Consider the following 14,226-nt stretch of genomic DNA (forward strand, 5'->3'; position numbering starts at 1 on the left):
AACGGGAACTTTGCTGGATTTTCAGATTGAAAACTGACTGCAGTGGTCTGAATGAGCCCATAAACTGGTAGACTATCACTACCTTATAAGATACTTGTAAATACATTCTGAGGAATTATTTCTTCATATATCTTATAACTACCACCAGCTCTTTGTAGATACTATTACTAGATGCGTGCTGCAAAATTAGACACATCTTTCACCTGTACACCCTTTAGAGGCAAGAAAGCACCCACCTACATTAGATAACTACTAGCAGTATGGATATTACTTATCCATTACTCTATCACCAGTCCTCAAGTGTATTATGGATACTTGTGATCCTCTCACTGCAACTCAATAATCTGAACGTACTTTTGCAATAGAAACAAAAACGTATAAAACTTCAGATTTCAAATAATTTCTTCTCAAGATGCCTGTACCACAACAGTTTTAAAAAAAAAGCGGAAAAAAGAAATGAAAATAAAAAAACATTTCCATCCTAAATTGCATAACAAAGTGTGAAAAAACTCTCAGTAGAATATTAAACACTAATGTTTGGGAGTTCTGGCTCAATAAATTCAATAAAACCGTGATATCTCCACTTGTGGAAACACAGAATGGTACACTATAAGACTCAAATACATGGATACAGTAACCATTCCAATATGGTGCCCATTTGGATTGTGTTTCATGGAAATAAACAACGGTGTGAGCAATACGGCAACCATGGCAACGATAGTCCTTTTTACGAACACAAGAAATAGAATCTAACGATTCGTTTGATGAGCAGCAATGCTGTCTCCGTTGGGAATGACAGACCTACAAGCATAGGTAAGCCTAGAACATTCTGTCTATGCTTGCATAGTTTAGAGCATTACACTCTACTTTGTACCGCTGTGTGTCATACACAGCAAGGCACAAAAGTTAACAAGTGTTACATGGAACCATAACACTCCTCTCTCAACTATTACAAACTAGCAGTGCTGCGGCACTGTAAGGAAAGATAAGTGCCTGTATTACTGTAAACCAGGACATAGATCCCACTTTTCAAGCATGTATGGGAGGTCCTCGAGTTAGAATGGCAGCCTTCATTTGTACTTTGATGTACCCTTTTGTAACGGGCAGTGCTGAGGAAACTAACACAAATATGCTAATGCAGAGTAAGATAATGGGTTGCTTTCGGCACCCAATATCACCATGAGTTGTTTTTAAGAAACATGACACTCACAACACCGATAGCCCTTGCAATACAAGGGACGGTATGGCAACCAATAGTGTAATATAGATGGCGTACATAGTGCTAAAGTATTAAATGACATTTTAATTCATTAGCAATACAGTGCTCAAAGGTCAATAATTTGCAAATTCAAGAATAAAGCCAACAAGTGACTACAATAACATTAAGCAGTAGTGCATTATTAGTATTCCTAACCTGATGGGCCATTACATCTCTTCCATTTTCCTACAGGAAGCTCACAGTGTGAACCCTCATTGTTATGAGTTACATTCAACCTAAACAAAACTGTAGCTACAAGAATGACATGTGAGTATCCTCTATCTTTTACGTATCTGTGCTCCTTAATTGATGGCAAATGTAAACTTAAAACATAAAAGGTGATCACAATAGTGATATTGTTCCCTCTTAATTCTTGAAGGGGCAGAATGTCACCAGAAACCAAATAAGGTGGGACCATTCCAATATAACTTTAGTGTTTTGGACACGGAATTAGTGTGATTGTATTTGAGAAAGTCACACCACACAGAGACGTGGACAATTCCCACATAAATATTACGAAGACAGTCCTGAAGAAGGTGGCAATAATCAGAGAGTCCACTGAAACCGGTTGGCAGAAAGAGGGAGATTGCAAAATAGTTTTTACTGCAGTCCCCGAGACAAGATCTTCATAGAGTATAATAGTTTTAACTCTATAATCAGAGCATTTTTAATAGGGATTTGTTGTTCCTACAGTACTGGCCAATAAAGTAATCACTGCCACAATACTGTTCGACAACCATCCTACTGAACAATTTTAATGTCCAAGTAAGGTATAAAACTGGTAATTCCTGTCTTGCATATGACTACGTATAAGACAAACCGGTACTGCAGTCGAAAGAAAATTAGAACAAGGAGAATTTATTTAAATGTCCTTATCCACTATTAGATAAGCAGAACAACAGTGCCGTCTAGGGATAGTCACATAGGTAGGCTGGGATAGATAGTATTTCCCTATCTTCTTTGTCTTCTTTTCCTTTACATAGTTGCCAACAACAAGACCATCCAGTACCTAGCCCTCGATCCTAACATTAAATGTGGCTTCTGTGAGCCAAGACAGGATACTACCAGTTTAGTCTGCCTTTCCTCTTTGTTGTTTACAGAGACATCACACAATTCTCAGTGCATTATATATGCCCAGCACAATGACAGAATAATAGGGTATGTAGCCCATTCTCCTTTCGTGCTACACAATAGTGCTAGGTCACAACCCACAGTTAATTACTCCTATGCTACTCACCCCATCTTCCTTGCTCATACCCACCACTGCCACACATTTCACAGTGATTGATCTTAAAAATGCTTTTTTCCCATTCCATTCCATGCATACTCACAATGGGCCTCATTACTAGGTTGGCTGTAACACACTGGTGCCACTGGCGAGTTGCCGCCAACCCTGTAACACTGTTTCCGGCGCCTGCCTTCCTGGTGCCACCAGGACATTACAAGTCCAGGTGGATTGGGAAGTCAGGCACCAGAAAGTGTTAGTCCCCATTCCGGTGGAGTTCCATAGGACTCCACGGGAATTGGTACTCGGAAGCACCGGCAGCGTTGCTAACGGTGCTGGTGCTTCCATGACAATTCTGCTTTCCGGGACCGTTGTGCCTGGCAGGTCAGTCCTGCTGGATGCAAAAGCCCTGGCAGGCAGATTGTAGTTTGCTGGTCCGGAAATTGTGCCAGTAAGTTGCTACCACCACCCTTATTTCCAGACCGGCAAACTCGGAATGAGGCCCAATAGCTCACTACGTTTACGTACCACAGGCAAAGATTCCAACACACAAGATTACCTCAGGGAACTGTGAATCCTCCAGTGTGTTTAACAGAGCATTACAAATGGATTTGGCCAGCATAAAGACACAAAGCAACATCATACAATATGTTGATGACATATTGGTGTGCAGCACCACAGAGGATCAGTGAGGGCAAGATTCAGTATTACTTCTAACTTTCCTAGCAGAAAAGGGATACAAGGTGGTCAAGGGTAAATTGCAGTATTGTCAGAAAGAAGTAATTTATTTGGGACATATATTATCATCAAAAGGAAGAACGATGACACCAGAAAGAACACAAGCAATTCACAACACTTCACGTTTTACCGGACTGCTTGTTGTGCAGTGGGCCACTGAAGCAGCTGTGAAGATACGTGCAATAAAGGGATGGCTCCACCTAGGCGATGTCAAGAAGAGCAACAGCAGCGCCCCCTGTCCAATGACACAGAGCAAGGCAAAGAGGAAGAGGATCCATGTTGAACGTTACTTTTCTTAATTTTGGACGCCCAGTGATCCATACAGACTCAGTATCCGGTTTACCACAATATAGGAGACGTCACTTAATGATGACTAAATTGTCATGGATAGCAATGTGTATAGTAATTTTCCTTTTTTCTCTTTCTTTCCTTTGGCTTGAATGTAGTAGGTATATGATGAAGGAGGGAGTAGAAAATAGTAGTAGGAGAAGTATATAAGTAAAAAGAGAAATATTTAACGAAGAGTTAACACTAATAAATAAGTATGAAGGTTTTAATTCAGAAACGGTAACTTATGGTACAGCCATAAGCAAGACGTGGGTAGCGAGAGATCCGAATGAGAGTTGCTATGTTTGCACTCTCATTCCTCACGCCATGAGTGCACTCAGGCTGTTTGTAGCACAGGAAGCACCAATACGCACAGCCCATTGCTTGTTCCATCTCTCATTTTGCAAGTCGAGAGGGCTATTTCAGGGACATTGGGCATATTCTAAATGGGTAGAAAGAGATGATTCTCCCTATAATGATGCTTTTATTAAGCAGAAAAGGATTGCAGACAGATTGGGATCAAAGAATATACCCATGTCTTGTAAACTGCAAGGACCACATAGAGGTGAAGTAACATATAGAACACAAGATCTTAAAAAATGCACACACTTCTCAGGATCAGTAATACTGTGCTGCTTGACAAGACCACAACTACACATAATTGGACAGGTTTTTACAAAAGGAGGATGGTTAAAAGGGTAAATGGCATGCAGAGCAGACGTGATGGTTGGTTTGGCTAAACAAACAGCTGCATTTCTTAATGATACGTGTTGAGCTGACTGGAAAACATTTGCAAAATTGCTCACATGGGTGGATGTGAAATCAGAACCCGTGCACATACAAAGAATTGGATGCCCTTTCTTATGTTTCAGATACAATGGAACAGTGCAAATGGGAAATAATAAATACTTTATTGTGATTTAATCCAAAATGTAGGATTTTACACAACATATATATATCTCTTAGTCCATACAGAACATACAAGATACAAATCAAAAGAACAATCATAAAAATCAAAACTAGTACATCCAAAAATCCAAAGTCAAATAAAACATCATAACACAATATGATACAGTTAAATGACAGCAGAATAAACAGATCAATAAATATAAAGTGAAAAATAAAATGTCAAATAATAAAATAATAACATGGAATGAAGTATATAGACATTAAGGTGCATAGGAATGTATGTATCGTCGTTCCGTGATCCTCATTGTTCATCCCGAAATAAGGTTTTAACATGGGACCACACCCTAAAAAGAGCAAGTTCGAGTCCCAAGGACTCAGAGTTAAGACAACTATCCCAAAAGGCTACCCCAGTTATGGTCTCATAATTGTGGACCCATTTTCCAAATGTGCACATACATATTGGTCCCAATTTTGGACAGAGGGCTAAGACATGTCTAGTAGTTTCCAGCGTTCCTATAGCCTGACATACCCGACAATGTCTGGCCTCCATCAGTATCTTCACATGGGCCCCAATGATCGCTAAAACCGGGACCTGGTTGGTCCGAAGCCTTAATAGGAATTGCCTCACATCTGGTGCCGGACACAAAAGAAGGTAAGGCTGGGGCTTTCAGTATTTATATATTACATGGGATATTGCCTCAATTCCACTTAATTTAGCCAGATGGATAGAGTTCAAGCTCCAATCCCACCTGTTTAATTTTTCTTCAAATGATTTTTTCTGGTGGATGTAGGGCAGATGTATCTATTCTCATAAGGCCAATCAATCTCCATGAACAAGGACTCATTTAGTTCTTTAAAATTGCGGCCACAAGGATGTCTCTCAGCCTCATAATTATCCCCAGCCAGGCTCAAAAATTTACATCTGGGATCGCAGGAACTTGAAGATAGAATGCACCTCTCGCACGTCGAGCCATACTTTTCAAAGATATGAGGCCCAACTCCAGACGTAAGTACTGTACCGAGCAGGAGGGACCTAATCCCAGCACAGCTCACCAAAAGTGACCCTCCAAGATATTCAACCACTTCAGATCTTGCATGATCAGCGCCTCCAAGCATAGAGAATGGCAGGTACAAAACACTGTTGGTAAAGTTTTAAGATTCCTGCCATGCTAAAGCCAGCCGATCCCTTCCCAAATTTACAAGCCTGTAGTATGAGCATCTTGGCTTGCCATTTTGTATGCCTAATTATGTCTTCATGATTAGCTGGAGCTTTGAAGTCCAGCCCCAAATATGGGTAGGAGTCCACCACTGCAATAGTGCCCAGTTCAGTGTCAATGCCAGTCCGGCTAGGACCTTTTCTAGCTATCGGCATTATTTTAGTCTTCTCCAGATTGATAATCAAACCTAAAAGGGAAGCATAGGCTGACAACTCTTTGAGCCTGCTCTTTATGCCAGATCATGTACGATTAAATAGAATTAGGTCATCCACATAGAGCATGCCAAAGATTGGAGTATCGCCCAATTTAGGTGGGCAGTTGGATTTTAAAGCCATACGCACTAGCAGGTCGGCAATGTAGAGGTTATACAACATGGGTGCAGTTACGCATACATGCTTTACCCCTATGTTGGTGTAAATTGTAGCAGACACTTCTCCATTGTCTTTGAGGTGGACCTTAGTTGAGGTGTTGATATGAAGTGCAATCAGTATGTGCATTAACCAGGCAGGACAATTCATAGCTTTAAGTTTTGACCACAAAATGTCTCTCACCAACAGGTCAAATGCACTACTGAAGTCTATAAAGGCAATGTACAGTGCGCTCTTCTTGTTACTGGTAGTATTAATCAGCTGGTCAAGTACCTGAATGTTATGGGTGGTGCTTGCCCCAGGTCTAAATCCATTGTGTGCATAATGTAATATCTGGTTTTCTGTAACCCAGATTTCTACTTCTTTGAGTACCAGAATCGTAAAGATTTTACTTGTGACATCAAGCATAGACAGTTGCCTATAATTAGCGGGGGACCCCCTTTCTCCCTTTTTATACACAGGGATCAGCACCGACTTTTTCCACGAGGAAGGAACCAGGCAAGTTCTACAAATGCGGGAATATAGTGTGGGCAGTACCGGAGCCCAATCATTTAGATCCTTTTTTAGCACTGAGTTGGCTAATCCATTAGGACCCGGGTCATTGGAGGACATTAGATTCAAAATTATTTGTTTTATAATATTATGGCTAAGTTTGAGTAGCCAAGACTTTACCCCCACAGGTAGGCTAGTTGTATCAGCATTCTCCTTATAGAATGTATTGGAGATGTAATTTACCCATACTTCACCAGAAATAGGGTTCAAGATCTTAAGCTTCTTCTCACCCCTAGCTTGAGATAGGAAATGCCATATTCTGCTATTGTTTTTACTGCAGAGTATTTTGGCAAATTTTTGCCACTGAGCTCTCTTTTGGATAATCGATAGGCTCGTAGCCAAGAGCGAAGCTTTCGTTTAATCTCTTTGGTTTTCACCTTTATCATAAAAGGAAATAACACAGGGTGTAAACGTATCATGATATGCGGCTAGGCACAACAGTGTTGATGGACCATTATTGGTCATTTGGTACGTGGGCATACATGCATCACCCAGCAAATAGAAATGGTATTTGTTCTCTTACCACCCAAGACTCGCCGGGACTGGTGGCGCCTCAGAGCCATGTTGTAGCAACCAACAAAAATCCAGCAGTAATGGATGTGACTAGTAAAAAAGGAGCTCGTAAAAGTTTGGGTTTACAAAGTAGCAAGAGAGAGAATTATTTCTCACAAGAATTTGCAAATAAATTAGCAGCAATACCAACCAAATACAGGCTGTTCAGCAAAGCAGCTGTATTTTTTACATGTATACTTACCCCTGGTATACAGGTGGCAGTGAATTCAAAGTGGATTCAAATTACTAGGTGGGAGTTATTGCAGCTGTAGAGAAAGGTCTGAATGCCATTATGGAAGAAATAAAGGTGGTCAGACTGACTGCTGCCCAGAATAGGTATGTGTTGGACCTCCTAAAGGGTATGGAGGGAGGGGTCTATACAAAAATAGGGGTGTGTTGCTGTATGCTAACACCAGCAAATGACAAAGATAACAGCAGTTTGACAGATCCCATATCGGCCCTGCACACGTTACATACTACTAAGGAGAAGGAGAGTAGTAAAGTAGGCGTTGAGGACTAGTACAATTTGATGTTCTCATGGGTGCTAACCTGGTTGGATAAAATATTTAAAGTAGTAGTGCCTCTCCTTCTTGTATTATTGATAGGGCTCAGCATTCTACAGATAATATTGGGATATTGTAAAGTAGTATGGAAACAAATGTACAAACACACATGATGTCCCTTACATTCCACTTGGTACCTTAAGAAGTACTGCTCACCTGGTACACACTGGTACACAGACAGATGCTTCCTTTGGCACAGAAGAGATTAGATTGGTCCCGATAGAACAACCAATTTGACCTCCTGGCACTAGGTTTATACCCCCTTTCGATCCTGAGAATTACACTCAACACTGGGTGTACTGTAAAGGAGATGGTGAATACTGCTTTCTGACCTGTGACTCACAAAAAAAAGAAGAGGCTTCTTGAGGGGGGTATGTTGAGCTTGTGTTCCAAAGGATGGGTATGACAGGATGACAGAAAGAGGGTTGTTGGTCAAAAGATTTACCAGAGGGGGAAATGTGATGGTGCAGATACGACCAGCAACACACAAGGTCATGCCCCCAGAAGTCCCAAAACGGGAAAGGACATATAGAATAAGAAAGCTGGAATAGTTTGCTGCTGCCGCCATGTTGTTTGGTGAACTATAACACAAGTACGATACAGTTAGTTTTGCCACACTTTATGGAACTCGTGTTACATTATAGGGAAGGTTAGGTTGCTAAATACACAGAGAGGGAACATAGTAAATGGCAGCATGCATAGCTAGGTAGGGTACATACAAGAACACTGAACATGGCAAGAGGATTGCCAATTTGAGTGAGCAAGCCCCTGCAAGACTTGTAGTTAAAGGACACAGCAGTGGAGGTTAAAATTCTGAATAGAGATTTTGTTGGTACACAATGGTGTTTGGAAGGATGAGGATGCCAAGGCTGAGAATGGATGAAGGACACTATAGGGAGATAAAACTGCATGAATTGGTCTTCCCAAGGTTTCAGCATAGATATGCAATAATTAGTTAATTTCTTTTGAAGGCAGAGAGAACCACACATAGCTTTGATTGCCAAGTGCACACAGTAGCATTTCCAAAGATGCAATAACAAGATGAACACATAGTGCCCCCCATGGTAGAAGAGGTTTAGTGCGAACATGAAGAACACAGTAGCAAGATGAATACATGGAAGAAATAGGCCTTGCCTATTGACCCGCACCACGATAAAGTAACAATTCACTGTATGATTTAAACAGTGTGTGCTGCGGGGAGGACACAACAAACTGTCTAAGGTTGGCAAACTGTCTGGGAGATTGGGGCCTGGCGTGAGAGAGTGGCATTGGAGTAAATTTGTTATTTCTGCCCACAACAACGCTTCAATCCCGCCCTGCAGATTAAAATATGACTGAGATGTTGTGGACAAGTGCAACATTGAAGGCTATATGAGTAACAATTGACCAATGGTGCACCATTTCTGTAATAGTTTCAGCACATTGTGGTGCCAGCCAATCAAACATTGTTCCAATGATGCTCATGATGTGAAGTTTCACCTGGTGGGAAGGACCACGGGCAGGTCCAGAGATTAGGGACTGGGCAACCAGTATTTGTAATATATAGAACGATATATGTGTCTTCTTTCTAACATCCAATCAGCAGTTTGTAGTATTGTTTTTTTTATAATTATGACAATGCATTGTGTTTGGTTCATAACCTCTTGTATGATGGGAGTTTTTTGAGAACGTCTCGTACCTTCTAGCGTCCGAATTACTTTATGAGTAAAGTAATTACAGCTTATTCTTCGTACACTTAGGTCTGCTCCATTATTTTTGGATAAGTGAGTGCTTGGGAGCGTCAATTCAGTTCCTTGTGAAATGGTGTCCTCCAGGAAAGGTGGCCTGTTGTTTCTAGCTCGCATGCCTCTCTTTCACAAACAGCCTGCTTTTGTGTACATGCAGGCTTTTCTTTATACGCCCTGGTGCACCTCATACAATTGACATTTCCTTTGCTTTGCTATTTCACATCATGTTCTTTTTTAATTGCAGTTCCTGGAATTTTGTGAGTTTCCGCCTTTTCATGTTGAAGAACTAGTAATTCCTGGGAACCAATCCATCCTTCCTTGAAGATTTGTGTTTTTCTTCGTTTTTATTTTTTCTAGATTCGGTTACTTATCATTTGCTATTGGGGAAGGCAAACTAATGACGTCATCACCAATTCCTGTAATTCTGTATGGCATGTTTTCCGAATAATCCTCTTCGTAAGTAATCCTAGCCAAAGTGTCACTCCCGTTCTGGGTCTTGCTGTTTACAATTCCGCACATACAAGACGTGACTCTCTTGGGAGTCGTGCAGTGCAATAGGAAACATTCTACGGTCAGATTGCAGAAACTTTGCACTGGTGCAAGTGCAACTTAGCATGGTATTAGCACTGGGGCAGAGTGTTTCCCTGAAGCAAAACACATTTCAGCCATATTAGAAAGTTTTGCACTATTACATCTGAAATTCTGCCTGGTGTTAGCATGAGGACAAAGCTTTCCCTTGGGCAAAAACCTCTTCTTTCAATGCATTTTTGCTCCAGGGCAAACTTTGCCCTTCTACTAATACAGAGTGGTATTAGCACTAGGGCAAAGTTTGACCCGGTGCAAAGATGTTTTGAAAGTATATGTTTTTTTCACAAGGACAGTTTTTGCCCTAGTGCTATCATGCAAAATTACACTTGCCATGGTGCAAAGGTTTTCTAATGTGGCCCCATGTTTCTTTCACTAGGGAAAACCTTTCCGTGGTGCTGGTAGCATGCAAAATTGCACTGGCACCATGCAAGTTTTCTGTAATCTGGCACTTGATTTCTTCTGGTATTTGCATACATTTCGTAAACCATTCTATTACGTACACAGTCTACTGCAATGATTAACCTCTCGTCCTTAGGTTTCAATCTTCTTTCCATAACCTGATGACCATGAAATTCTATGGTCGCAGTTAATTGTTTCTTGTCATCTATGAAGTAGTCCTGTTTTGTCTTCTGTCTGGTTTCCTAAATTGTTGCTTTTGTTGATCTATTGCTTTTGTTTCTTTCTTAGTGTAGGTTATTAGGTGGCGCTTCAGCACCACGTATGAGCTCAAAATATTGCATTGTAATACAAATAGGAGGGAGATAGGATTCGAGGAGGGTCACAGCTTGTGGGTTATTTGGTTATTCATTCTCCCACTGACAGCCCATTCACATGATAATCCCTATGGCCATTCCCACACAGTACCTGCTCATCTCTGATCAAACACATCATCTGGGTATCTTTTTGAGCTGGTACTGTCAAGCAGCAACATCACATGTTGTGCTGCATAGGGCCTGCCAGTGTTATTTCTAGGCAGGCTTCTGAGAGTTAATGACTTAATTGCAGCTCTGAATGTGCTGCTGGTATTGTAAAATGTGTGTTTTACATCTGTGCTTTGTACTTGAAGTCCTCTAAACAAGCATTAGCAAAGCTAACACTTTTGGATTGTGTATAGGTGTTAATCAGGCATTTGTCAGGCACCACTATCATATGTCCTATGTGAAGTGTCGGGAGTATTCGTCCCTTCTCCCCAAGGGGTAGCCACCCTCTTTGAGGCTAGGGAGGTGAGCAACCTGTGCAAGATCCTCCCTAGGGGTATGGGCAAGTGGGACCTCACTGGGATTGACTTCCCCCTTAGAAAACAAGGACTCCCATTCCCAAAGGGAACTCCCTATGCAGGACACTCTACCTGCATATATGGAACTGCCTTCCATCAAAAACACTGTGTCCTTCTTCTCTTTGAATATAGGCTGTAAAGATACAGATCTGGCGCTCCACAGGGGGGCGTAAGCACAAGCTACGAAAAGTATTTTAGTAAGGACTTAGGCCCAGGTAATGATGCGGTGGTCACATGGTTTGGTGGCGTCACCGGGGAATTAGAGTATGTAAATAGTTGTGGCACACATTAGGGAGCTGGTAGGGTGGGGGCTGTGCAGAAAAACACATATGCAGAGGGATAGATTTAGAGGGAACTTGGCTTAGTACACCTGTAGTATTATGTAAAAGGGCCGGTAGCTGGGGCCTGAGTTCATTATGTAGGTTGAAATGTATTTAGTAGCATCGTTAGTTGCTGCAGGGAGCAAGAGGATGGCCATATTGGGACTGGTCAGTGTTGAAAGTTGCAAAAGTATCATGGTTTAGCTAAAAGATTCAGCATCCATTTAATTGGATTTTATTTTCACTGTTGGGCAGAGAAGCTCATGGAGCAAAGGTCAGGTGCTAAGGGATGCCAAACCGAGTCCAATAATTGTTGCAAGGGAGTATTTTTGTCATGGGCATGAAGTTGCTCTCCAGACAGTTTATGAACACACGTGATCGTGAAGGACACAGTATGATGCACGAGGGGGCTCAAATGCGGCAATGCCAAAATATAGCAGTAGGAGGGGAGCAACAGCGCCCCCCATTGACCACAGGGCATTTGGATCAGGAATAAAAGGGTGTGGTAGAACGAATAAAGCAATTAATTTCCATCAGCAGGGCCATGCACACGTTTTTCATTCAGCTGTCCATCGTGAGAATATAACTAGAATATCAATTTTCACCGTCGCTTCTTCAATGCGAGAGGGCTTGAGCCCTCTCCCTCCAAGATCTGCATTTCTAAGAGCCGCCGGGCTTCCTTAGCACCAGCCGGCGCAATATGCAAAGAGTGTGCGTGGGGCATGCAACAGCCTGCTTTCTTCTTTACTGAAATAATATTTCTTCATTACGACGACCCCACGGCAAAAGTGATCAGCCTGCAGCACCTTATGTCGGTGCCCTGCAGTCATGCGTGTGCGTTCCCCAGCACTATCCGTGTTACCAGGCGACGTGAACAATGGCATCCGTTGTGTGATTTTGAATGAGCTTCATGATTCAGCTATATGCAGCTCATTGATTGGTCCCTCACCACAATATCCACCAATAGAAGTCACTGGCAGGCGGAAGCCAGTCGTACGACACAAGGGCCGTACGATAAGGGCCTGTCTGTGCCTTATTTCATTTCACCATCGCTCCTTAAAAGCGAGAGGGCAGGAGCCCTCTCCCTCTAAAGTTCCGCATTTCTAAGAGCCGCTGGGCTCCCTCAGGACCAGCCGGCCCAATACGTAGAGTGTGCAAGGCATATGCAACAGTCTGCTTTTTTCTTCACTGAAATAATATTTCTTCACTACGACAACCCCATGGCAGAAGTGATCAGCCTGCAGCAACTTATATTGGTGCCCTGCAGCCATTTGTGTGCGTTCCCCTCCATGTTACCAGGCAACAAGAGTAATGGCGTCCGCATCCGTTGTATTATTTTGAATGAGCTTTTTGATTCAGCTATATGCAGCTCGCTGATTGGCCCCTCACCACAATATCCACCGATAGAGGTCGCCGGTAGGCAGAAGCTGGCCGTGCGACAGAAGGGCTGTACAGCCGGAACCCCTTCCCTGTCAAACACTGCTGACAAGAAGTCAATCACCTTCTCAGTGGTGACCGAGGACAAGGCCGTGGCCTCCACCCACCTAGAGGTATAGTCCACTAACACCACAAAATATCTGAAACCTCCACCCAAGGTGTCCATTGGACCCATAATATCTACTGCCACTTTTGACCACACCTCTTGCGGCACTTCCACAGGCTGTACGGGTTGGGGCGACGTTGTCTTACTTTTATCACTGACTGAACAAGCCATACAATCCTTAACTACCTTCTCAACCTCCTCATCCATCTTGGGCCACCAATACCCTTCTCTCAGCCTTCTTTTCGTCATGGATCTCCCGAGATGCCCTTCATGAGCCAACTCCACCAACTTGGCCTTAAGAGATTCAGGTGGTATTAACCTGGTACCCCTGGCAATGCCCCACGGACCTTCAGACAACTCTGTCCATACTTGTCCGAACGACTTGTCCAATTCGTCCTTGCCTGCACCTGTAGTAAGAGCAGTCTTGATTTTGTTCAACACAGGGTCCATCGCACATTCTCTACCCCATTCCTGCTCATTTACTGCCGGAAACACCTTGGCCACCAACACATATTCATCAATCATCACAGCCTGTTTTGAGTTTTCCGCACTTACATCATGCCGGGGAAAACGAGATAGACCATCTGCAACCATATTTTTACTGCCAGGTAAGTACTCCACTTTAAAATTATACTCACTCATGTCTGCCATCCAGCGCATCACTCTAGACGATGCCTGGAACAAACCCTTAGATGTCAAAACATGCACTAGGGGTTTATGATCGGTGCGTAATGTGTATTCTACTCCCCACAAGAATGTTCTAAAATGTTTGGATGCCCAGACAGCTGCCAAGGCCTCCCTCTCTATGACAGCATATCTACGTTCTGCTTCACTAAGAACCCTAGATGCAAACGCAATGGGGCGATACGATCCATCAAAACACTGTTCAAGAACTGCCCCTACACCGTACTCACTTGCATCCACTGTCAAAACCGTCTTCCTAGATGGAGAAAAGGAAGCTAACGATGGAGCCTGGTCCACTTGAGCCTTCAAACCTTCAAATTCTAGCTGGCATGACCCTGACCACTCAAAACGTACGCCCTTTTTGAGCAACGCTCTCATG

At 42.6% G+C, this 14,226-nt stretch overlaps 1 long non-coding RNA gene across 1 annotated transcript in view; it reads left to right on the forward strand.

Moving 5' to 3' along the window:
* Window positions 1–737: 737 nt before the first annotated feature.
* The window catches only part of LOC138513098 (uncharacterized), a 62,500-nt gene continuing 49,011 nt past the window's right edge, over window positions 738–14,226 (forward strand). Inside the window, exons 1-2 of the long non-coding RNA XR_011281701.1 lie at window positions 738–813; window positions 1,451–1,525. This is a non-coding gene — a long non-coding RNA (uncharacterized lncRNA). The remainder of the gene's footprint in view (window positions 814–1,450; window positions 1,526–14,226) is intronic.

Source organism: Ambystoma mexicanum, chromosome 12 (assembly GCF_040938575.1).
Source record: "Ambystoma mexicanum isolate Mex_15411 chromosome 12, UKY_AmexF1_1, whole genome shotgun sequence".
Taxonomy (NCBI): domain Eukaryota; kingdom Metazoa; phylum Chordata; class Amphibia; order Caudata; family Ambystomatidae; genus Ambystoma; species Ambystoma mexicanum.